The sequence below is a fragment of the Diuraphis noxia genome, unplaced genomic scaffold (genome assembly GCF_037042655.1).
Source record: "Diuraphis noxia isolate RWA-SAM2 unplaced genomic scaffold, SU_Dnox_SAM2 contig0003, whole genome shotgun sequence".
NCBI lineage: Eukaryota > Metazoa > Arthropoda > Insecta > Hemiptera > Aphididae > Diuraphis > Diuraphis noxia.
In genome coordinates, this window is record NW_028301713.1 from 27632967 (window position 1) to 27658636 (window position 25670).

The 25670-nt window shown below is 29.4% G+C and overlaps 1 protein-coding gene, 1 long non-coding RNA gene and 2 pseudogenes across 14 annotated transcripts in view; 3 read left to right on the forward strand and 1 right to left on the reverse strand.

The window, feature by feature from the left end:
- Positions 1 to 25670, reverse strand: part of cac (calcium voltage-gated channel subunit cacophony) — a 277952-nt gene that overhangs the window by 193098 nt on the left and 59184 nt on the right. The window lies entirely within an intron of this gene.
- LOC149057158 (uncharacterized) lies at positions 1632 to 18197 on the forward strand. The gene is made up of 4 exons (XR_016190984.1): positions 1632 to 1824; positions 12732 to 13071; positions 13129 to 13244; positions 17691 to 18197. It is a non-coding gene; the product is annotated as an uncharacterized LOC149057158 (long non-coding RNA).
- On the forward strand, positions 5504 to 6003 carry LOC149057159 (uncharacterized; annotated as a pseudogene).
- Positions 10541 to 11201, forward strand: LOC149057160 (uncharacterized; annotated as a pseudogene).

Sequence of the window (25670 nt, forward strand, 5' to 3'; positions counted from 1 at the left end):
TATTTTTTTTTACAACGTATTCATATTAATAGTTTGGTTTAATTGACTAAAAAATCGTGTATACGCAGAATAAATATCGATGATTGTTCAGTTAATGGTTTAATGCTGAATATGAAATTTAAAAATAAATTCTAAAAATTGCAGTCGGAGGAATTGGGAGAGGTCCATAATGAGCGGTGTCTTAATATTTAAAAATTATGATGTATAGTTCTTTGATTAGAAAACACCCCTTTTTTGGTGTTTGGATTATCTGAATAAAAATGTTTCATATTTTGTGAGGCTGCGCATAATTTATTGTAGTCATAATTTTAGTACCAACTTAAAATTAAATTCGTCTATTTTGTTTTAGTTGTACTGTTAGTTTTTTTTTTTTTAATTTTAAATCTATTCAATTGGAAATTCACAACTTTAAATTACCTTCAGGGTAAAACTTCAATTATTGATTCTGTAATTTATAATGTTATTAGTTAAATCTCAACTATCATAATGTCCATGAATTCTTAATTCTTAAATCTTAAATTGTTTTTGAGTCAAATTCTTACGGGGCGTAGATTATAGTTATTAAAAAAAAAAGTCTGTGGTGGGGAAAAATTCCCATATCCTCTCCATCGTTATACGCTTGCAAATATACTGCAAGGTATATTTATCTATTGCTCGATACTTTATCTTCAAACCAATTAATATAAATTATTTTATTTTTTGAGTTTTGCGCGATTATTTATATAAACTAACTCACGTGACTACGAATATAATAGACCTAATACACGTAAATGTTATATAAATTATAATTTCTATGAATGTTTTTATTCACTCAGTGTGGTAATGTTTCGGTTTGTCTCTTCTGTGTTATATAGTGAACAGTACGAAATCACGAATTTAACTTTCGTATTACAAAATTTTTGAAATCTGTCGAGGTAAAACCTGTTTTTTTTTATATAGTTTTAAATTTAGTGAAATTAAAATAAATAAAGACACCAATATTCTTCCTGGGTAACTATAATAAGCTATAAAAATAAACTGTAAAAGTATAAAAGGAAAAATTTGTACCTATAAACGTTGATATATCTCATTATCATTGAGTATACTCAAACTTGGTATTATTCTAAAAATATGATGTACCCAAACAGTGTGTTGATTTTTTAGGTCCGAAAACATGTACTTAAGCGTGTGTTCCCAATCGTTCTCCCAAATCCCAGGTATAAATATTGTCTTATGTCTAACCGTGTTGTGGCTTAATTTCTGTATGCCCAAATTGTATCCATTGAATTCAATCGGGTTAGGTTAAGTAAACACCAATAATTGTACAATATCGATACAACAGCAGTACCGTATATCATAACACGTCATATATTATCATTTGTACTCACCACACGGTCATTATATCTATGCACTGCATGCATGAAATCCCCGAACATTGTGTCAACGCGTTTCACATAGGTTTTTATTTGTTTTATCGTCGAGCTCTGATTTGCATGACGGTCGGTATAGGTATTTATAATATTTGAATCAAATCGCACGAGAGCTTATCGATCATACACGACTATGCACGACCATCCAACGTGTCGTTGTGAACTTACGATGGCGCGGTGTACGTCTGTCCCGTTATAAATTTAAAAGCGTACGGACACAGACACTCTGGCGCGCACATCATAAGTACATATATATAATATAGTATAGACTATCTGGCATGTAATGAAAACAAATACGAAAAACGAACCGTAGAAATTCGCGAACACTGTACAACTACCCTTAAGTGAGGTTTTTATTACCGCTTTCGTTCATCGCGTATACGCCGTCTCACATAATACACGTGAAAACTGTGATGTAAGTACCTATATATATTTATTATATGCGTATATATACACTACACACGTCATGACCGGACCACCGAACTGAGGTGATGGTGTACACCACATGCCGTAATGGGTTCACGCGTTTGAGAGTATAGACAGATATAATTACAATTTACAATTTACAATAATAATAGGAATCTACCTACCCATACAACCTATCAGCAACAGCAGCAGTAGTATAGTGGCCATACAGCCAATATAGTTGTAAAGAAAGTGACGCAGAAAATTATATTGTTATGTTTATGATAGGTATTGTAGATTTATATAGAAGGACATTTTCGGCCACATTATAATGAGTGTCAATAAATGTCGAACGTTTTGGTGACAACTGATATGTTCGATACCAAGGTTCCTAGGGTACTGTATATAGGATAACATTATTGAGTATAGAGCGCAAAGCGCCACGAAATTTTTTACTTTTTAGTATCACAATAATAATAATAATAATGCTGCACATATCATCTTTTAGCCACCACAACTTCAAAAGTACTCGTTTGTAGGAATTTCATGATGCGACCGTTTTTGGATCGATCTCTATATTATTATTATTGTTAGCAGATGTATATTCGATGGTTCGTTTAGACATTTAGTGCTCTTTGTTATACGATTTTTTTGTAATCGCTGTTATTTTTACCAGCGATATTGAGTTGTAGTTGGTCGCGTATCGAAGTTTGTATCGCACACAACGAGTGACTATTACGCCGTTTTTTATGCAAAATAAAATTCACAGTCCATTTACGAAAACTTTCTTATTTTTGATTAAATTTTATCCTTAACGATTCATAACGTTATTGTTAATATACTTGCAAATGTGTTATGCGTCGTGCGACCGATGAGTTTTTGGCACTATACGTAATATTACTATCATATAATTATAATATTATGTTTTCGTCTGTTAATATTTTACCCGTTTAGTTCATTGATTCTACAGTATAGTGTTCATATAGAGGGTAGATACCCATTGCAAAGGTTTTAAGAAAAATTGAATTAGTTTCGATGTCTTACAGAAAATGTAAACCCTATTTGTTTATTTATTTTTTGAAACTTTCCTAACTGCAGAATGTCATGTTTTATTCATTTCCCACTTTCAAATGGTTAAACTTTTAGTTTGATCGTTTAAACTGAAAATTGTAACTGTTAAAATTAATGTAAAAATGTTTATCTTAATTTTGACATTTACAATATATGTTATGGTTCTATTGTTTTATTATTATTATTACAATAATTTATTAGTTCTTTTATACTACTTCTTTTCAAACCTAAAATATTAGTAGAAACGGATATTTTAAATATTGTGTAATATTATTTTCTAATAATTCACGTGGTTGAATAAAATAGATATTATTATTGTGATGCACAATGAACAATTTTATGTAATATGAACATTTAAGCTATAATTATTTAGAAAATTTGTCTAACGCGGCGCGAATTCGAAACTTTGTTCACTATTTTAATAAAAAAAATCCCATGCGTTTTGCTACCGAAACGTTGTCACATTATTTAAGGCGATTAGTGAACAAATCGATATCTTATAACTTTAACGATATTCGCTGTTTTCGTTTTCTTTTTTCATAATCTTCATTATTAACTGTTGCACCTACGACGATTTCCACATAAATCGATAAAAAATCGATTTTTTTACGACCAACCGAATGATGATTATAGTAGATATACGCGAAGCGTAGTGTATGAACCTCAATAATAAAATCCTGTGGCCAATAAGTTTTCAGTATAACGACAGTACCTACTAGCTATGGTAACATAACAGTTATCATTTTTTTTCTCACCCCGTTTATACTTTATACTGTGTCGTCGTTTTCACACGCAGCACCGTGTTTGATGGCCATAATATAGTCGTACCTCTGGTGAGGACTATAATAATACATAGAATTATATATATGCTTTACTCAGCGGTTGAAAACTTTTTAACAGATCGTTCTTCGAACCGGTGGGTGTAAAACGAATGGCTTTTTTTAACGATGATAACAGTTTAAAATAACATATAGGTATACTACATATATAGGTATAGTTAAATGGCACACAGGTACGTACCGGATTAGATGTATATATAGGTAATATATATACATAATATATGCGTGCATAAGGTGTAACCTCGTGCGAGGCGTTTAACGCGTTCTGCAGCAGGCAAATATTGTTTTAGTCGTAAATAATTAACAAACGGGTCAGCGCAATTCATGACGTGTTGTCAAGCCGGACACGTAAAGTCAAGTGGCGTCGTAAAACGTATAGTTTCTTCGTTGGTTAAACATACCTGTAAAAAAAAAAAAATTAAAAAAATAACGAAACAATGTAATAGAAAACGATATGATATAATAATAACAGACATTTCAACATTATATTAGGGTGTATGTGTAATTCATAAATATTGGATGGTTCTGTCGCCAAGTGATCCATATTTAAACGAAAAATATTCACATTGTTCCTATTGTCCTATGTCATAAAAAACCACATTAAAAAAAAAAATAAAAAAAATATATATATTGTTTTATTTCAGTCTCGCTATTTTGAACGACAAAATATTATACAGCTTTAATCTCATATTCCAAAGCATAATATTTTTTACAGGTATTCAATACTTAAAATCGAAGGACAAATAATTTATCTGTTATATTAGTATTTTAAGATTACGGAGTAGTGGACCAACATTTTACGAGTAACCATATTCCACTCCGTTTATCTAAACTTTAAAACATTAACCCTAAATTCAATTTGTTTATATTATCGAAATTCTCAAAAAAATTTTCTGATTAGGAAATTGAAATTAAAATTGTATAAGGTCCTTAAAAAAGTAAAAACATTATGGAAAAATTAAGAGGATAAAAAATATTAAAAAGCATAATTTAGGTATACAACAAAAATATGTTTTTTGTAACGACTTAAAATCATGTAAAAAAAATATTTTCAAAAACGTTAATTTATACTTTCCCAATTAATGATTGGTGTATATTATGTAGTTAAATGGATCACCCGGTATAAGTATATACTTATTAATAACGATCATCGCGGCAAGATTCTCCGACGAAATTAAATTGGGGTTCTTGCGGTTGAATTATGCAACGGCGCAGTATGCCAAACTTAAGTACACGCATAATACAACATATACTATATTAAAATATATTCCAACTAATCAAGTAATATAAAATTACCGTTTGATAAAGTTGTCGGCTTGGGAGACCGAATGTGTATACAGTGAAACCTCCTTTAACATACTGAATTTTGGGAACGGCGACATGTGTACTCAATGTATTTACCCTCTTAATAGCGGACATCTCCGAATAGCAGAAGAAATTTAAGAGATCGTGAGTGTTCGATATTCAGAGATTTCACTGCATATGTTTTATGTATTATTAAGACATATTTTATAAAGTTTTAGTTTTTATCGACAAATTACTGTCATCGTAAAATCCTAAATTTTCATTTAAGTTTTTCCATTCCATCTATATATCAAACGACAATACGAAATTCTATATAATATATATGTTACGGTGAATGATGTAAACGTGGTAAAAGACGTCATTCCCCGGTAAATGACATCATTTACCTAAAAATTGGTAAACGTTGTAAATGCAGACATTCTCCGGTTATTGTCGTCAATCACCAGTTTAATTGGAGAATGATGTTTAAAAAAAATTTCAAAGCTTGATGTCGGTACAACTGTTCGTGTCCCAATATTAGATGTTGATAGAGCACGTGGTTCTCCGCGTAATTTACTTGCTATTATTATTTCATGCGTAGATGACATGTATAAATTATGTAAGGTAATTTTAATTTGATAATGTTTATTTAATTTAAATTAAATAAATACCCGAATGTTTGAACCAGGTACAGAATATGGGGTGTTGAAACACAAATATACACGAGCACAAATTTATCCGTGTAAAGTAAAATTTCTAGAGCTAGATGAAGCCATGAAAAAAATTAAAGACAGGGAAATAACATTAAGAGAAGCTGCAGCAGGACATGGAATGCTGGTCATCAAGGATTTAATCGATGCAACTGCAAAACTGGTTGTGGTACTAAAAAAATTGATTGCAGTGCAGCAGAAATGTTGTGCAATTCAAAATGTCATGTTAACCAAAATTGTACAAATAAAAATTGTATTAATAATAAATCATTATTATAAATAGTACCTACCTATAGTAAAAAAATCAGTGTATTATTTGAGATTTATCATCATTTACCACTAGTTTTGGTAAATTACATCAATGACCGGTGAAAGATGTACATTTGAATTTAAAATTTGGTTTTTTACATCATTTACCTACATAATCGAATCAATTTGGTAAAAGACGTCATTCACTGGAGAATGACGACATTCACCAATATTCATCTTTTACCGTAACATATATACGAATACGATCTTCTATTCGTGAGCATTCCGTTACTGCATTTTTGTCTTCGTAATAATAATATTATATTATTTCATCACTGACACTGCAATATAAACGAATTCTGAATCAAAAGCCTACGGTTGTAAATTCCGTTTTATAACTGAGGGTTATGCAATAACTACGCACACATTTTATACGTCTTTATTATACTACATCGCGAATCATTACGATTGTCCAACAACCTGTGTAATTATATTAATTTGTTAAAGAGACAGTCAGCCGTCCGATGAAAACTTTTAATCTGGTTTATATGGTCTGGTTATTGACCGAAACCTATGTAATATGTACCATAATATAGATACCACGGTCAGTAGAGTGTAGGAAAAATGGTTTCGGCCAAGTATGTAGTGTAAACCATGTATATTGTATATATATATATATATATATATTATGTACTACTCGTCACATCATACGTAAAATCATTTAAATTATTCACACAGGTTCGATTCGATTGGAAGTGTCGTCAGTGGGTGAATCCTTTCATTAAAATAATATTATCTGTCAGTCATACTTTTAGCCTATATTCTTATAATAATATAGATTGTGTATTACTAGTAAAAAAAAGGTTAACTTCGATGGTTAATTTTTTTTTCATATGTATCGAAATCCTATTGTTTCAGTATAGGTTCTATATTACGCAAAAGGTTTGTGAAATCGCGAGTAGTGATGGTAAATATAGGTAGACTCTAATACCGAGAGGGGGAGGAGAAAGATAAGAAACTTTTCGTATATAAATACTATAATACGTATATTTATAACAATAATGTAATGTGATGTATTGGAAAATAATAAAAAATATCAATGCAGATATATGTGTAGGTAGGAACGTATAATATATAAGACAATGGAGCTTTAAATATTATGACGATTTTTATTCGGTCATCAATTTTCCTTCCAGTATTAATATATTTTGTTTAATATTATATGTAATATAACAAGGCAAAACGAAGACACCTGTTATTTTTAACCATATTGCACCGAATTTATGTCGGCCGAAGAATAATCATTTCTCGGAAATTTCACCTACCGTGGATCGGGAGTTACCGGTTTCCACCAAAAGTGGACCCTTCCCTTTTCCCACAATTCTCGACAAAACCGTACGTCATTTTCGTTTTCCTCCAATTCTCTTTTCCGCCAAATCAAAAAAGTTTGTCTAGTGAATATTATTTATGTCAGTCATATTATAATTTACATATATAATTTAAATTATTTTGTAAATTAAATATAAGGCGCATAATAATAGTTTTCTTACTATTATTAAAAATATTGTAGGTGCTATAATCATTATAGTACAAAATTATATATATACGTACTGTGATTTAACCTAGTGATAAGAAACAAAATTTAATTAATTTTATATGTAAATTAAAATATGACTGAAAAGGATGTGAAATAAAAATGGTCCCCCGTGGACCATGATTGTCGTTGTTTACAAATAATAAAATAGCGATTGTAACTGGATAATATTATACTCGCGGTCTATAGTGTTTATTGTATTTTATAAGCACATTGTTTAATTAAATAAATAATTATTTATGCATAATGTTATTATTTATCAACAATAATAATTAATAAGCAAATTAACTGATTACGCTAAAATCATATTTGCTTGTTAAATTAATATACACAAGATAATTTTGAATGTATTATCATTGACAAATATTTTTTGAATTTATTAATACCTATTTAAAATCTTAAGCGGTTGAAACCAAATACTCCATCATAATAACACAATATAATATCTACCTACCAGACTAATTAAAAATATATTTTTAATTAAAATTGAAATCAAAAACTTTATAGCTAGTCTTGGTAACTTTTAAAGCGTCGGTATGATATCTACTAAATTACAGGCGATCTTAACAAAATCAATTTCAACGTTTTACCTTGTGATCAACGGACACGACCCACAGTGTTCAAACATAATGTAACAAAATCAAAAAAACTAACAGTTAACTATATTATTCTAATTAATATATATTATATATAATTATGTCATATTATGATGCGACTCCCCGAACTGCATCCTACCTATAAATGGTGTTTTGGTTTTTTAAGTATTTAAAACATGTTTGGTTACTGTTTGGAAGAAATCCGCATATTATATCTTGAAACCAATTTTGTAAACAAAAAATAATAACACATATTTTCTATTTCCGTCGTAAATCTCAAATCCTTGTTTGAGTGTGCTTCTTTGAAATGGGATTTTGAGGAAATCCTTTCTTAGTAAAATCGAAGGCACTGTCAGTATGGCAAGTCCTTAAATATAACAACTTCGACTCTCGCTCTACGTTGATTAGTCCGCAAGTCAGTTACTCAGGTTTCATTATATGTGGGCAGAGTGTATGGCTCGGAGCTTACTGAAAAATAAAAAAAATTTCGATCGATTTGGACGGTTCGAAGAAGGCTTAGACCAATGATCGTTACTTTAAAGCGGCTTAACGGTTACCAAAATAACATCTCGATTTCTTCCGCGTATTATTCTTTTATTTCTTATCACAATTATTATTGTCATTATTTCACGTAGGTAGAAAATAGAGTTACTTATAGGTAATCACATATAGGTACTATCCGGCTCCGCAGATGCAGGATTATTGCCCATCTCGGTTTATATATTTTTATCACCCTGTAATACACCTATATATAGTCAAACCTATACTATGTACTACATACCTATAACACAACATAATATCATCAACAGTTAATATCGTGCTCTGTGACAACGATGTCAGGCGTATAATGTACATAATATAATAATTATATTATATAGACGCGATACTGTCGTTATTATTTAATGTAGGGGAGACCGGGTACAAATGTAACACGGGTCAACTGTAACATTGTTGATTTTCTCTTCTAGGTTCGATTTAAGAATAAAAATTATGACAAAAATACGATAGTTGTCCCACTATAATAGCAACTAGTTCCTCTTTATCAATACGGCGATATCATATTGTCCTTATCAGAAAAATAATAAAATACGTTTATCAACTCAGATTGTAAATAAAATATTTTGTGGTATTTTATTATTTAAACGTTGTTATTTATTTATAATTTTTAGTTACTGTTTTATTTATATATGGAAAGAAGTGTTCTTTAACTTGATTTTCTTGTCTCGTCTGTGCGTAGTAAGTATTTTTTTTTATATTTACTTTCTTACATAAATATTGATTGGGGACAATTGTAACAGTTAAACGGGGACAAATGTAACATTTTATTATTGTTTATTAAATTTATATTTTGTAAGAAGAAATTATTCATTATTCTTTGTTATAGGTAATAGCCATGCCACAAATAAGACAAAGAACAACAAATAGAGGCACTGATAGTGAAGCCTTAAAGAGAGCTGCAGAAATCTGTATAAACGAAAACAAAGCTGAAAGATCAGTTGCAAATCAATTTGAAATTTGTCATGTAAGTTTAAATCGTTACATAAAAAAAAATGAAAGCTCACCGTGATTCTGGTGGTCCTCTACCTGAATGTTGTTATCACCCTCACACGCGAGTATTTAACAATTTACAAGAGGCCATGTTAACAAATTATCTAAAAAATTGTGCCGAAATGTACTTTGGTTTGAACACCAAAGATGTGAAAAAACTTGCTTATGAATTTGCATTAAAATTAGATTTAAAAATACCACCTAGTTGGACCAAACATGAATTTGCAGGTGATGTTTAGTTTTCTAGTTTTTTAAAACGCAACAATACATTATCCGTAAGAAAATCAGAGGCTACAAGTTTAGCTAGGGCAATGAACTTCAACCCAAATGTTAAAAAATTTATGGATAAATATGATTCAGTTCTTGTCAAATATAAGTTGGAAGCACATCAGATATATAACTTAGATGAAACTGGGATAACTACTGTGCAAAATCCTGGTAAAATATTAGCATTGGTTACAATATGTGCTTAGCAGTTAGTGCTCTAGGCAATACTATACCACCTATGTTTATATTTCTGAAAATGAATTATAAAGATAATTTTATTAGAGGAAGACTACCAGGGTGTATAGGCACATCAAATAAATCAGGGTGGATGCAAGGAGACCAATTCTTAGAAGTTATGCAACATCTTGTCAACTATGTAAGACCCACACCAGAAAAAAAGGTGCCAATACTACTAGATAACCACGAATCACATTTATATCTACCAGTAATTGATTATTGTAGAAAAAATGGTGTTGTGTTGTTTTCATTTCCCCCTCATTGCTCCCACAAACTTTAACCTTTATACAGATCAGTGTTTGGTCCATTCAAAAAATTAATTTACCAAGAAATGGATTCTTGGATGAAGAGTAACCCTGGTAAAAGATTTACTATATATGATTTACTCTCTGTTACTACTAATGCCCTTGTAAACGCAGCTACATCAAAAAATATTATTAATGGGTTTTCCTGTGCCTGGTGTATGGCCATTCCATAGAAATGTGTTTAATGACGATGAATATGCACCGTCAACTGTTACAAACATTGTTTTAAATAGTACAGATAATATGCAACCTAATGAAACATCTATTAACACGAAAACAGTTATAACAAACATAATAACTGAAACATTAAGTCAAGAACCAATAACTATATCACCTGAAAGTATTAGACCTTATCCTAAATCTCAATTAGCACAAAAAATGGCAAGAAAGGCTGGGAGAAAAAAGGAACAACTAAAATACTAACAGACACACCAGAAAAAAATGAAATTGAACAAAATGCTAACAAAAAAAAAAAAAAATTGCTAAACGCAAACTATTATATACAGAAGCTAGAAAAAATAAACAAACATCCAAAGCCACAAAAAAAAAAAATAAAAATAAGATAGTTGATGAAAGTGATGAAGATGATGATGCTTTTTGTACGATTTGCTCAGAACTTTATTCAAAAAGTAAAAGTGGAGAGTCATGGATTCAATGCCACAAGTGCAAACTTTGGTCTCATGAAGCTTGTACTAAAAATGACTTTACTGTATTTTATATTTGTGATAATTGTGAGGCTGATGATATTTAACTTTTAATGTTGTAACATTGAGACTGATATTGTTTTAATTAGTTATTTTTAAGAGTTATAAAATTTATTATTTTAATTTTATTATTTTATTAAGTATGTTTTACTACTATTTTTAAATTTTTATATTTAGTTATAAAGGCTTAAACTATAAAATTATTATATTAAGTATGTTTTACCACTTTTTTTTTTAATATTTATATTCAGTTATAAAGGCTCAAACTATAAAAATGTTATAACTTGTTGTTTATTATTATATTAGGTATGTTCTACCACTGTTTTTTTTATATTTATACTTAGTTATAAAGGCTAAAACTATAAAAATTTTATAACTTATTGTTTATTATTATATTAGGTATGTTTTACCACTGTTTTTTTAATATTTATATTTAGTTATAAAGGCTTAAACTATTAAAAATCTAATTTTGATTAATATATTATGTATGTGTTACATTTGGCCCAGAACCGGGTACAATATTGTTACATTTCTTTTTTCTTTTTTTAGATCAGATTTTACAGATTCACATATGGAAGTTAATGTTCAATTTATACATATTTCTTAAGATTACAAATTACTGAATCATTTTAGTGCAAAATCAATGCTAGAAAGTTTAAATTTTCCTATAAATAAATAATAGTATGGGAAATGTTACAATTGTATCCGGTCTCCATTTGGTCTGCTGCTGTTCGTTGCGTATTTATATCCTATACTCAGTACAGTAGGTTTTTTTTTATTAATTATTTATTATATAAATATAATTATATAAAAATATATATATATATATATATTAATTACCGATATATGTTGGAAATGCCGTCGTGGCATTAATTTTAAACAAATATTATGTATTTATATCTAGGTACTACTCGCGATCCGGATATTGCTATAAGTACATTTCAGATAAGAAATCTTTTCCTGGGGATGCCAATATATGATAGGGATACGTCTACACGATTAACAAAGCTTTAAAGAACAAAGATCAACAACTCTCGTTTAATACGAAATTTAAAATAATATATTGTGCGGCAAAACGTGTATGTAAAATTAATAATCTAGATTCAGTGCGGGCAAAATTGGCGGGGGATTATGAAGGGAATGAACCCTGGTGACCTTTTATCCGATGTTTATGATCTGACGACCATAAATAATAACCAAATTGTTTATGTCAAAAAGTCATCCCTGTCGGTAGGATATGTGCGGTAAAAGTGGTAAGTCTCTACTTGACAAAATCATTTGACCACCGCACTGTCTTGATTTAATGGTAAATCTATTCAAGACGATTTACTTTAATCTCAAAAATAGAAAATGACTAACTTTACGAGAATGTTATTTATAAGACCTCGCTGGTTTTACAAGTTAATATAATATTTAAACGACAGACAACAATTATAACACTAACATATTAACCAATATTATGAAACATAAACAACAGTGATGATAATAAAAAATTTAATTTAATTTTTTTTAGAAGGGAGAGCAGGTGAGTCACCAATGTCTTCTCCTGAACCGGCTGAACCAAGAAGCATTGGCTGGCATCGGTAATTCCCGGATGGGTGACCACTCTGAATTTTAGTGACAAATCCTTGTCGCCCGTACATCAAGTTTCACAACCAACCATAAATCATGTGTATATATATATATTTAAAAAAAATCTAATAGCCATCATAGTCGCCAATGATCAAGATGAATAAAAAAACAAATAAAAACATTATATTTTCCTAAAAAATTTTAAACAGACTGCCGTACCGTAACCCGTAAAGGCCTAAAACATTATGTCGTTGAAGATAAATTTTATGTTACGTACCTAGGTATATTATATTTGGTGTTGTCGCTGCTGGATATGTATTATATTAATGTGTTTTCAGGTTTTAATTGAATTTGCTGTACGTTTTAATCAAGTCGTTAATCACACAAACAGTTAACTAATGGAAAATGATTTACCTACCGCGTAACGAGATAATAATATCCTTTGATATGGTAGGTAGGTAAAATAAAATGGTAAGGTATTACAGTCGATTTCATTTATTATTATTTTTTTTTTACGTTTTAATTTAAACGCTCGCCTTTGAACCATAGGAATATTTTATGATGTTTCTAATCCGTAATAAAAAGTAAATCGTCTTCAACTGTACCGTAACGTCTTTGTTAAGAGTTCATATTTATTACCCTCGGAAACAATTACGATAATAGCTTTTAAAATACATTAAATTAATAACATTTGTGCACAATAAACTGAAAATAACGATTTTTGTTTTCAATTTATTTAGTTAGAAGTTATAACACCTCATCCGTAACTATACACTAGAACCGAGGCAAACTTTATTCCAAACAACAAATTTTGGTTTAAAACTTTTAGGTACTTTTTGTAATCATTTATGTTATTTTATTCGTCACAATTCAAGCGTGTATTGGTATGATGACAAATGAACACGAGAACATCTCGTTTACAATCTTAACACAGTATAATATGCGTTTACCATATTTTTCCTTGTAAATAATTACAACACATTAATAATTATATATATATGGGTGGCACGCGTTTCGCCCAAAATCAACCTTTACCGTTTCGCCCAGATACCCGTTTCGACCAAAGCCATTTTAGTCGTTTTCAAATTAAGTTGGCAATGGTTTTTAAATAATATAATACATATATCATTATATAACTTTTATTATTATTATTATTAGCTATTTTTAAAAAAGTTCTGATTATTTTAAAATAATTTTGTATAGCATTTTTGATAAAATTAACCTTAAACGCATTTTTTTACGTGCTTTTTCTAAGTTTTTAGAGCATTTTTTACAATTTGTTCATAAAAACATGTCAATGAACAAAAATACTGTTGTGATTAACAAGATGCCTACTTTTGTAAAACTGCCAACGATACTAATAATTGATCATATGGCAATAGCCAGGACTTTCCGCTCAAATTATCGACGTTATATAGGTATCTATTACAAGCTATCTCAGTTATTATCAACCAATTAGTACAACGAGAACTGCTATATTAGACTCGTAGTTGTAGTAAAAAATAATATTATAGTGTTTTTTTATAACTGTAATAATGTATAATTAAATATGATGTATTATATAAAAACTTTTCCTATGGCCTTTTTTTAAAAATATCTAATAATAATAATAAAAGTTATATAATGATATATGTATTATATTATTTAAAAACCATTGCCAACTTAATTTGAAAACGACTAAAATGGCTTTGGTCAAAACGGGTATCTGGGCGAAACGGGATAGGTTGATTTTGGGTGAAACGGGCTGCGCCCATATATATCATTATAGTTAACACTGCAGTGTTATAATATGTTTTATTATATATTTACGTTTGTGGAAAAAAAATTTATTTTAAAATGTAAATATTGCATTCGTTTACTATAATTATTAATGGTAATTGTAACGAATATGAGTGTTTAGATCAGTGATAATTCTACCATAATATTATACTGTGATACGTTTTATAAATTAATCCAATCAAAATATGGGTACCTTGAAAAACTATAAAAAAAAAACGGGGTCGCTTTACACCGAATATGACCATGTCTTATAGTCTCTGGGGGAAGTGAAAAAGGAAAATTCGATTTCCTCGTTTTACGAGTCCGCGTGGGAAATGGTAATAAATACGACGTTTTCTGATAACGTCATCGCCGTTTGAAAGAGTCCAACACATTTCCAGTTAAAATTTCGGGTACGGGGATCTTGGTAAAAATATGTCATTATTATAAAAATATAAAATGTTTAGAACTTAGATGCATTATTCTAACACCGATTTACTGGCACGATTTAAGTCCAACGCGTCGATGCGTTGTTAACTATGTGACTTTTGGTCTCAATAATATTAATATATAATATGTGTTGTGAGTTTTATTTTTTTAGCATGGATGTTTTGGGACACGGAACACCTTTTTTTCTAACCAATTTTCATGACGCTTTGTTTATCACGCTTATCTCAATTTTCTTTGCGGTAGTAACTATATGCTACTATGCTACCGCAATAATATTTAAATATAAATATCGACAAAAAAATTATATATTTTTTTTTTTTTCATTTAACGCGATGTATACCGAGCTTTGACGTTAATACTAATATTGTTATTGTCATGTATATTTGACGGCATTGTTTATTTTCCTCATCATAACACAATATTATATAGTTCATGATATTATTTTATAATATTCACCACCGTGTTTTCCCGTTTTTCAACTCAGGTAAATTGTGAATCGCGGTTGCCCTCCCCATCGATATAAAACAGGGTAATTTTTTTTTTTTAATTATGGTTTTGTATTATATTATGTAATATGATAAAGTTTAGAAATATACATATGATTTTATTATTTTATTTAAAATCCGTCTGCCGTATAGAATTCAAAGCGACCGTATGAATAATTAATACCTATTCGGTTCATTTACAAAATATAATATTATACATTTTTACTTTAATTCTATGAATACTGCAGCGGAGTGCCTTCACAGCTATAGTTACCATCACATATGTATCTGTACATGTATACTATATAATCATATTCACCGGACATTTGAGGGGTCCCCCCGGTTGTAACCACTAACCGGATCACTGAAAGGGAGCGTTGTTAACAGTATAATAATGATTATGAATTGGTTTTATTTCATCGCCGTCATCATACGAGTCCATATTAAAATATATAATATCGTAACGATCGTAGTTTTTCTTTGATGGTCAAATATACTTGAATTTTTAATTAGAAACGTTTATATACATTATACGGTATCAATATGATTTACCTATCTATATTTATAATATTATGCACCGTTAAAATGAATTTAATTATTATGTAAAGCACATGAGCCGTATAATATATGTATAATGTACGTTGTGCATATTATAAATTATACAGTTTCGTGGCGGCCAGGAATGTTGAACGGGGAGGACTGTATACATGTCTTGCAATAGGACTTACTCTTGAAGTATAGTTGATTGGAATAAAAAGTAAAGAAATCTTATAAATATTTTAATCACATTACATATTATTATTATATTAAAATGCACGTCAAGGTTGGTTAATAAAATATTAAAAATCAATGTACGTCGTTTATAATTTAATAATCGATTGTTTTATCTGAAAACCAAATATATATGGCACACGTCAAATTATTATTCCAAAATTCATCTTGCTACTTGCTGTTTATCTCGGAGATATTATAAATAGTCCTCTATATAGTATCACATAATGGATACGCCGCTGACTGAGCATATACTCTACTCGATATTTTATTACATCAAACAAACTCTTAGATATTAGGTACTTAATAATAATAATAATAATATACATATAATCGAGTTCCCGAGACATTTGTAATTTATTTTTATTGACTGTCTTGCAATGTATGCGATAATTATAAAAACTATTCACAAGTCCATGACAACCTATATATGGTACAATATATTGCAATAGAACAAACTGAAACAGATTTATTTATCACTATGATAGAACTCAAATAATACTGCTGTCTCTGAAAAAAAAAATAATATATTATGCGTTGTATAACACGCGTCAAAAATTACATTTTCCAAAATTGATTGTAGGTACCCGTTTAATTATGATTATCTATTATTCTAAGTGGTGTCATTTTTTCCAAGTCAAATACACTTTTATTTCTACCTATATATGTATAATACATATATAGGTATAGAACTATACAGATCTTCAGATACCTAACTGGATAGCTCGATAGAGCTAAAAGTGTATTTGACTTGGAAAAAACGACACTTAGAATAATAGATAATAGATAGCATACAAACGAAAAGAATAACGACGATTTTTTTTTCATCACTCGTCGTCGTGGACTTTTAATCGACACGATTTCACGTCGTCGGCACATAAATCGCGAGCGACACGTTAACACTTACAACTATACTTATATTATACTACCAAAGTGGATATTATACATGTATATGTAAATGAGGCATAAAGCTATTGTACGACGGTGATGTAAGTACGCGACGCACGTCAAATCACGTTATCGTTATATACGGAGAGAGATCAATCGATACATTGCGTTGGTATATTTAATAATAATAACTGGGTAAGAAAATCATATCATGTGGGACGACAGACGATTGACAATATTCCAATAATAATAACTTTACCGCGTATCGCAATATATTTATATATATTATATACACACGAGCTTCATGTCAAATCGCTGATATTTTGCTGCCAAGCTCCGTTGACGTTATCTGCAGGACGTTACACACACTGCAGCCGATGCACCACCTGCAGCACCTACTTGTTGCTAACGACGACTGTTACAACTATCGCTCGATGACTGACATAATAATGATAATGATATCGTCAGAACGATGACTCGTTATTCAACCGAGATTTCTATCGCCGAGTTTTAATTGCATGGTGTTGTTATTATTGTTTTTGTTTCAGCTTCAACGTCCGACGACCATCCGCTCACCGCCCTCAGAAGTAGCGGACGAGGACGTTTTAAAAGAAGAAAAAAATACAACGACCTTTCCTAGAATTGATGATCGATTTTGAAGACCACGCAATTAATATATATGTATTGTTGTTTACAAATTAAGTCTTCGATAGCGAATAGGCAATGGGATAGCTCGTGATTAAATGTTAGATAATATAATGTATTTCTTAAATATATTTTAGTACCTGTCCTATCATACTGTAGAAGTTTTCACAAATAATTACTATGTTACTAGATTACAATTTTCCAAGTTTTTAAATAGATTGTATAATATTAATGATATTCATAAATTTGATTTTTTTTCGTGATTTAGACTTCCAGTTCGTACAAAATGTTACGATATGACTTATATTGTTTGATAGTAGATGTTTTTTTAAACATATTTTGTTATGCAACACTTTCCACTCGATAATAATATTATTATTATCTATAAATATTTATGTTTTTTTTTTTAATAATCAGATGTTATATAAGTTATGAACCATGTTTTATGTTTTATGTAATACTTTAACTATCAAATGAAATATACATTGTAATATACTAATTTAATATACATAGGTATACATAAATACTAGTGGTTTATTGCTATATTTTATTCCAAACGTTAAAACAAATATATGCATATAGTTGGTATATGTATTATTTATACCAAGTTTAGATGACTCTAAGATTTAGGAAACTTGAAAACTAAATTTAAAAAAAACAAAGTATTTCATAGGCAGTGTACATAATTTGTATTGTATTAATACACAAAGGTATAATTTAATAAATACATATTTTTATTAATTATTTACAAATCACTGATTTGTTTGAAGAACGTGAAGCGTTGTGAATTGTGAGGTATTCGAGGTGTTTTGTACCTTTGTAATACGATCGTTGCACAACAATCATACACAAATATCTTTATTGGTGTTATAATCGTTCGTCAGAACTGGGAATGCCATTCATAAACGAAATTCAGAAGATAATTTAAAACAGTTAATATTAAAAGCAGTAGGTACTTTAAGAATTTTCAATAAAATTAAAAATGTCCAAAATATTATATTAAATAATAAGAAATCTGTGAAAAATATTAAGAGCAAATGCGGGATATGCGAAAGCGCACCCTTGCGTATCAATAACTACTCCCCTTACTCGGTATATCCGTATTACGGATTATAATATATAGGTACATTAAACGAGTATAAATAATTTATTGCCTTGTTCCGTGCGTCGAAACGTCGGTGAAACGAATCTCTGAACGAGGCTCCATCATATTATATTATCAACTCTGGTCTCTGGCCCGACAACGCCACTGCAAGTTTCCCCAGGATTACGTACCAAGTGGTTCGTTAAGGTAGTAAGACCCACACCATTTTCTCCTGTATTATCATAACTCATTCATAGGTTCTCGGTAAATTATTTACGCCTCTGCGACGCTTATAAAGAATTTATCGTATTAACGGCAAACCGTGGTAAAATAGTCGTGTGACATAATAATATAATATAATATAGCAATATTATATAATTAATATTATTAAGGGTAGTTATTATTGTGACGATAATAGTCACTTCATATCATTCATAATATATTATAAGTAAGCTATTAAATGGAATATATAGGGTGATTTACACAACATGCTCACCACCTTTTAGATTCTGAACGGAGTGAATGGAGTGATGAATGTATTGATTTTACAATGATGTGTGTTTTTTTTTTTTGTGTCTGTGTACAGCATAACTAGTCGAAATTATGTTTCAATTTCAAACGTTGGGGATGATTTTCGATGTAAAAGTGAATATCCTTGGTGCATTATAAATACAGGTCAAAAGTAAATATCGTAAATATAAATAAAAAATCGAGAAAAACAAAAAAAAAGTGACAGAAAAACGGGAATTTTTACGCAAAACCAATTTTCGACCAAATCGATTTTTTTATATGGTTGTAATTCAAAAACTAATCACTGTAAATACTTGAAATTTTCACCAAATGTTTATGATATATCTATCTATATGATATGATATATCTTTATGTTATCTATATACAGTTAAATTTTCAAAATATTTTGACTTTTTTTTAGTTATTTATAGACCACTGAAATTTTCGATATTTTGAGAATTTTTTTTTGAAGTGTCGGTAAAAAAAATTTGGATGACCAAAAAAACTTGAAAATTTAATACAAGGTCCCTATGAGTTGTTTTTATTGCATCTAAAAAAATATTAAAAATCATTAGTCACAATTTTTTTTTATAAGCGTTTTTAGTTTAAATTTTTACGGAAATCTGTCGAAAACGCGAAAGTTTGCAAGTAATTTTGAAGTTGGAAAATCATAAAATTGTTCGTGTTTATAACTAAGGATTAAAAATACAACACTAAGTTTGTCATAAGCTTTCCTTCAAGTAGCTATAGAGGAAACTTGAAGCTTCATTATAGGAAATATTTTAAGTGTGTTTGAATTTTAAATTTTTACGAAATAGAGTAACGATAACGATTTTAAATATTTGTAAATATTCAAAAAGTATAAGTCGTAGATACTTAAAAATTTTACCAGTTATTTAAATTGGCATTTTTATTACATGATTTAATTTTCAAAATATTTTGACTTTTTTTGACATATTTATAGACAACTGAAATTTTCAATTTTTCTGAAAAATTCTTTTTGAAGTGTTGTTAAAATTTTTTGGCCCAATAAAAATACTTGAAAATTTAATACTAAGTTTCTCATAAGTTATTTTTATAGCGATTAAAAAATTTTAAGAATACATAGGCACAATTTTTTTTTATTAGCATTTGAAGTTCAAATATTGACAAAAAATTGTCAAAACCATGAATATTTGCAAATTATTTTGTAGTTCAAAATTCATAAAATTGTTTGTATTTATATCGAGGGTAAAAAAATTCAACAATAAGTTTTCCATAAGTTTTGCTTTAAATAGCTATAGAAAAATTTTGAAATGTCATTATATAGGAAAAATGTTTTGAGCGTTTGAGTTTTAAATTTTTATGAAATTGCGTAACGAAACGATTTATCCTCAAACCAGATATATGTATATCTATCATATAATATAAGGCATTATTAATTATGATAACTACACGCAATGTTTTTGGAAAAATTGATTAACAATGTCTTATGCAAAAATGCGTCCTAATTGAAAAATAAAATATTTGTTTCAAAATAGAATACATGACAATATTTAAATATAATATATCCTAAACTAACAAATCATCTCCGTTCAGAATCGTTTTTCGTATACAATGATACCTATCATTGCATTCAAATTTAACCTACCCTAGTCAGAGGTCCACCCCACCTCCTAATATACAGCAGAGTGGTACCCACTTCTCCGCTTTTTTTGTAATATATTCATAAATGTAACCTACAACAACGAGACGGGAAAATTATGTGGGCCTTTCCCTCCCCCACGAAAAACTTTTAAAAAAAACATTGACCTATATCACTTATACTATAAGATACTCAGGTTGTGATATGAGTCACCTATAGAGTCGTATTGATCGAGATACGCACATAACGCTTATTTCTCAATATTATTATTGTGAGGTTAATAATGTTACATGTTGTGATTTAGCGTTTGTGTTATAATTCATTTAAAACTATGATGCATAATAAATATACATACAACAACGACCATATTTGATAGCTATATTTATAATAACATTATGAAACCAAAAATTAACGTAAAATACAATATTGTAGGGTAACAATTGTATACATAACGATGATAATTTTCCGTGTACATAATTAGTTTAAATTATGATTGCAATTTTCACTATTAATTTATGTTTCCGACCGGACAAAACGTATTGCATCCTGCTTGATGATCTATTATATTTCTCGGAGTCAGTCTTATAAAGGAATTGAGTAAAATTGTTCATATACATTTTAAGTAAAATACGCAATTTAAATTCATTCTCAATGTACCTGAATTTAAAATCAAAAACTTATTATTTTTAGTATATGTATTTTCTATTTTGATTATAATTAGGTGAAATAAAATAAAATATATTGAGAATTAATAATACTATAATATTTGGCACTGTAAATTTTACTCAACCGAAATATTAGAACTTAAAGAAAATAGATAAGTTAATTTTATAGTTCCACATTGATACGATTTAATTTTTGTGAACAATGAAAATCGATTCAGATGGTTGATGACTGATAAGGTAAAAAAAATACATATCTATATATACTTATTTTACCAAGAATTCAAGTAACAAAGAAGTGAATTTTCAATTTTAAAATTATTTAACAACGTATAATATGTTATAAGACATGAAATAACTCGGAGTAGGTAAAAATTAATAAACATCAACAAATAAGTGGGTACCTCGAACGGTCGACAATTGTCCAACTTTACTGTCTTCCTAGACATTTCTTTAAAAGGTTGTTCTTCTGTTATATCGGAATTCCTCAGAAATACTTTCACATTCGACACCTTAATTTTTAATAACTTATCGCTCAAATTAAACTCAATTTCGTTAATCTTTTATAAATTGTTTAATTTGCACATTTCATTTTACGTTCTAGAATAAATTCAACACCAGGCGCAAAGCGTTAAAATAAACGGAATAATTTGCGTACGGAATTATAAAAAAACGAGTCTGGTGCGTATATAGCTCGCCAGATTTTTCAATTCAATGTATTTTATTTTTCATTAGCGAAATACAGTTTTTTTTAATTTTAATTTTTTAATAACAAACCTGTATTTTTTGCTTTCTTTCAATCCACTTTGATTTTTTTTATCATTATTATTATTATTTACAATCAAAAGAATTATTAATGCTTAGGGAGAAATAAACGTTCAACTTTAATAACTATATAGGACGCAGTTGTTTACAATTCAGACATTCTGTAATGTTTTAATAGCTTTTCAGTAAACAGCGAAATGTAATACTGACCAATATCAATGTGTAGGTACCCTAAAAAGGTTTCCTTTGAGATGTAACATTTACAAATACATTTCCTCTCGTCATCTTTATTTCGTATAGGACTAAACGTTTCGATTTCCACAACGATCGAATAAATAATATATATATATGCTGTAATAACAAATAAGGTTCACTTAAAACAAGTCACCATATCTCGTAAATTGATTTGTTGCATATAAATCGTTTATTTCTTAAATATTTTTATATATATCGATTGTCGTTCAGCAAATATGATTATTACTTCCATACATTTGAAGAAATAAATCGACAGAACGTGCAAATAATTGTACACAAATTTATAAGAATGATTATAAAACAATAATAAATGATTGTAGATTTTTGTAATATTATTTGATATTTTTGATACTTTTGGCGGAATCAACGGCAAATCAAAATACGATATCAATATAACTATAATGGTTATATAATCTAAAAACAAATCGATATTTTAACGTGTCCACACTGTGTTACTGTCTATTTTAAGCCATCCACACTGTTCAATGTATAATGTGTAAAGTGAACGTTCTTTGTCCGCAACGTTTTTTTTTTGTAAAGTTTGATACATCATTACGAAAAAAAAAATCATTTTTTCATCACATCATAAACGGCGACGATGACGTCGGCAATTAAGCGATATAAAGAGAATAAAAAACTCAATGTCGGCGCATTATTGTCATCGCAATTTTGAAAAATGGAAAAGTTCTCCTGTTTTTTTTTTTCAATTACTATATCGAAATTGAAAACGTCTTAGAGAAACGATTTTCTCTTCTCTCTCCTCCACGCAACTACGTGCCAAACTTTTCTAGTAGTTGTCATCGTCACCATTGTCACAGCCCCTTGGGTAGCTCTCTCTCTCTCTCTCTCTCTCTCTCTCTCTCTCTCTCTCTCTCTGTCCTGGAAAACGATTAAATTATATATATACAGTGCAGGAAGTTGAGATTACGGACCAGTGTTTTGTTATTTATATTTATTTTCGCACTACGAATCGGCGGTTAATTGTTCAAGGCAGTAGCACTGTTTACAGAACGTTTGGTAGTTAAGTACGTATCGATCGGTCCGAATGTGTGATCTGGAGAAAATGAAAATGAAAATGAATAAAACCAACAAATGAGGTATTTGACAACCTATATCATGTATACCTATGTCTACCACGAAGTGATAATAACATACTCAGAGTATTTACTCATTGTCATTGCTGAACTGCCGTTGTGTACTATTGCCAACACGAATACAAAAAGCGGAAGTTTTTATTTGTGTGTTCACTCATGGTTTTCAATTTACTAAACATATACGCCTCGTAATTCGCTTTTCGCCGTATGACACAGTGGTCACCGTATGATCTGAATAAAAAACTTAGTTTTTAACTTAACTCGCTTTGATCCGCCTAAGCTTTGCATACTCCATACGTAGCAAACAACCGAAGTATAAACATGTATCAACGGAATTTGAATAAATTAAAACTGGCCAAGTCATGTGGTAATTATCAAGTGTATCTAGCCATACGGAGGCCATCACTGTAACTTGTAAGTATATTCATTTAATTGTAACATACGACAAAAGAACCTGACCAGAAACGGTGTCGTCTGCCCTCTGTAGATTATACTATTTTAAGAACATATTTTAATATATAAGTTATTCATGATAATATATTTGTCTATTAATCATAGGAATATGAGTTATGCCAGAATATCTGTGACTTTCAAACGTCGGAAAGAGTACAATATTCATTAAATATATATATATAATGAGTGATGCGTAATTAAATTTTCAAAAAATATTTTGGCCTAAAAACAAAAATGTTATCAACTCAAGTAATGATTAGGTAAAATAATATAGCTCTAATCAAAAAAAAATCTGAAGTTTAAAATGTGGTGAATTAACGCTAAGAGATAAAACATATTTAAAAAAAATTGTTTAATATCTAGAAAATGCAATTCTAAATATTTTACAACAAATTTCAATCGGTAAGCCTATTCACTTTTTAACTATAACAAAACAAACCGTTTTTCCGATTATTTTGTTAAGTGCAGTGCGCGTCTTACTTTTGATCCCTTAAAAGCATCAACTAGATATAAGTTGAATTTGTCTGTTCCGATGGCGATGATGACAGACACAATATTAAACACACGATGTAAAATCAAAATTGGTGTTTCTGGTCGTGTTTGTCTGGTCAACAAACGCAGATAACTCGTTGGTTTGCTTTTAAATTTTAATACAAAGCGTCATTATTCAGAAAAGCTTGTGTACAATTCAGTCAAATACATTTTAATCAAATAATGAATATTAAACAATCACACAGCATTTAAGTGTTGACGTTCTAATACAACTCCTATAATAATAGGTATTATATTGCATTTATTCCATACGTACCTACTCGGTAAAATTTGGGCTACCAACTGGCAATGTTGATATAAAACCCCAATAAAACCATCAAAGTCATTATAAATAGCGACTTTGATGGTTATATAACTTCCAAGCTCTACAAATAAACTGTCTCGAAATGAAAAATAGTTTGCATCCTCTGAGGATATTACAGCAAAACTTGCCTCAGTAGCTAGTACTTAGTGAAACCATGCACAAACATCTCATATGTCTAATATGTATACGTAAAAACTATCAACTGATAAAATTAATTTTGCCGAAATTCGTTGGACCTTAGTTGCAGTAAAAGCGTCGGAATAAAAAAACAAATCAAATGCATCGCATAACTAGTGCAGCAGTCAATGAAATAATAACTGACTTCATTAAAGTCGTACGTTTATCTATAAATTTGGTTCGAAAGCACTATTCGTTATTATTTCCCAAGACAGTAAAATATTAACCAGCATTTAAAAACGTTTGATAAGGTCACAATAATAATATGTTAGATATTGTGAAAGAAGTTTGATCATATTACGTAGACATAAATTAATTAGTGATGACCAAAACAATACCAAGACTTTCAAAATCTTGGTCTTGGTCTTGAGTATACACCTTAGTTTTATTTAGATATATGTAG